We start from the raw sequence: 2,308 nt of genomic DNA, 5'->3' as shown, positions 1-2,308 counted from the left end.
CTATACAACAGACAGCATCTGTTCTAGAATCCACCTGGATTTCATTTGACACAGAATAGCAATACGATATGGCTGCAGGAATAGCAAACTGGAAAGACAAAGCATAAAGGACACGGGTCTATCTAATTTATAATTAAGGAACAAGAGGGCAAGTCATTAAATGAATAACAGAACAGCTGAGCTTGATGGAAGAATTCTTTTTTTCTAGTGCACATACTTTTGGAATTCCCACTATCTGTTGTCCAACAGACACACCTGCCATGTTCTGAGCCAGCAGGAGAAGCAGTGGAAGTGAAAAGCATGGTCACAGACTCCCCATGCAATGGTGCACTCTTCAGAAGTAGCAGATGCCTGGTTAGCTCAGCATCCTATGGAAAGATCCATAATGTGGTTCCTGCAGATGGCACAGTTATGAGCCACAATATCCCAGGCCCAGAGGGCTACTGCATTTCATTTTTTCACTTCAGTGTGCTGCTTTCCCATGCTGTTGTTGGTGCCACTTGGGATATCCATCACTACTGCCATTTTGGAAACATACCCCCTGTGGTCCTCACTGCCTATTCTTGTACAACCATGAGCAAAAATGGCTTTACATTTTTAAATTACCTTTAAAAATAAGAATAATAATATTCCACAACATTCAAAATTATATATATATAATTATATAAAATTTAATTTGCAATGTAAAGTTTTATTGGAACACATTCACATTCATTTCTATATTGTTTCTGGCCGCTTTCACATTAAGTGGCAGGGTTGAATAGCTACAGCAGAGACCATGTGTGGTGCCCTCACTGCTGCCCCCTGCTGACTCAGTGCATTCTACATTGCAATGATGCAGTTATAACTTGACCACATTTTGACTGCCATCCGTATCACTGTACTGTAACATTTTATTTTATTTTATCCTTTTACTATCAGTGCATATTCATCAGGTGAAAACAAGAAAGGAAGAAAAAAGTGGACTTCATATGGTGCATGTTTGAGGCATACTGGAGTGTGGATTATTTTGTTAACAAATTAGGTGGCAAAGCATTGTTTTTTTATACAATGACCTTTTAGCTGTGGTAAGCAAAATAATACCACCGCCCCCCAGATGTCCATATCCTAATTCCTGGAACCTGTGAATATGTTATTTTACATGTCAAAAGGAACTGTATATACATAAAGTAAAAATATTAAGGAAAAAAAGGAACTATGCAGGTGCAACTAATTTAATGGATCTTGAGATAGAGATTTTAAAATTTAATCTAGATACAAGACTTTATTTACAAATATTTAGATTAATAACATTTTGGCACATCAAATGAAGAGCACAGCAGTCTGAATAAATCCTGTCACAAAAACAGTAAGACCCACTGTAAATAATTTTGTAAATCAAGGAATTGCACCTCAAAAAGCCACACAGTCTTTAGTTGTGACAGCTACCTTGTATCCCAATGGGTAACTTTTTCTTTTGTTTTTGTAAATATATACACACACCGGCAAGTCATGGTCCCTGGGGGAGTCCCTTGTGATACAACACTATAAGCAAAATGGAATGCTGTAAATCTTTATCAGAAGGTACCAACCTATTCTAGGAATCTTGTTTTCAAAAAAAGACAAACATAAAAATGATGCCACAAATTAACCAAATCCTATTTTCTGCACATTCCACTTTTGGGTTTTATTTAACATTGACTGTATAATATTGTTATTATCACATGTTTACAACCCAGAAAGACATATTTTTTACTTTAGTGTCTGTAAAAAGGGATTTAAAATGTGTAATTTAAACACTACAGCTGACCTGAATGAATTTTATATTATATGCTGATGTTTACCTATCCTACTTCAAACAACTTCTCAATTCCCAGCATAAAGCATGAAGTCAATTAGAAATCAATGAACAGAAGTGAAGAACTTTTTAAAATATAAGTTTGTTGTCTTAAGAAATAAGATTGTTTCCTTTGCAATACAGTATTTTCTCAGTGGCCAAAACACCCAGAGCAAAGTAATAACTTACTTTGTATCAATACAAACACTGAAACACCATTAGAAACACCTTCCCTTTAACAAAACAATTTATGCCAACATGACATATAGTAGCCCCTCATACTAAGAACACAAAGAATATCTTAAGTTATTTCACTGCAGTGTTAAAAGCACACAATTTAAAATCCCTTAACAGCAGCTCTGGCTGTCTGGTTCAGAATCTCATCATTCCAGAAAGGCGTTGAGACCATTATTACCCTAGTGGTTCTAATGTAATCACAATGAACATCGTTTTTACAAAGGGAGAAATGGGACAGTCAGTCAGAGGAGGAAA

At 35.8% G+C, this 2,308-nt stretch overlaps 1 pseudogene across 1 annotated transcript; it reads right to left on the bottom strand.

The window, feature by feature from the left end:
- Positions 1-204: 204 nt before the first annotated feature.
- Positions 205-525, bottom strand: LOC309829555 (E3 ubiquitin-protein ligase RBX1-like; annotated as a pseudogene). The gene has a single exon. The product of its transcript is annotated as an E3 ubiquitin-protein ligase RBX1-like (transcript).
- Between the last annotated feature and the right edge of the window lie 1,783 nt (positions 526-2,308).

The sequence above is a fragment of the Grampus griseus genome (genome assembly GCF_964374135.1).
Source record: "Grampus griseus genome assembly, chromosome: 11".
Taxonomy (NCBI): Eukaryota; Metazoa; Chordata; class Mammalia; order Artiodactyla; family Delphinidae; genus Grampus; species Grampus griseus.
This window is presented reverse-complemented; position numbering and strand designations above follow the sequence as displayed.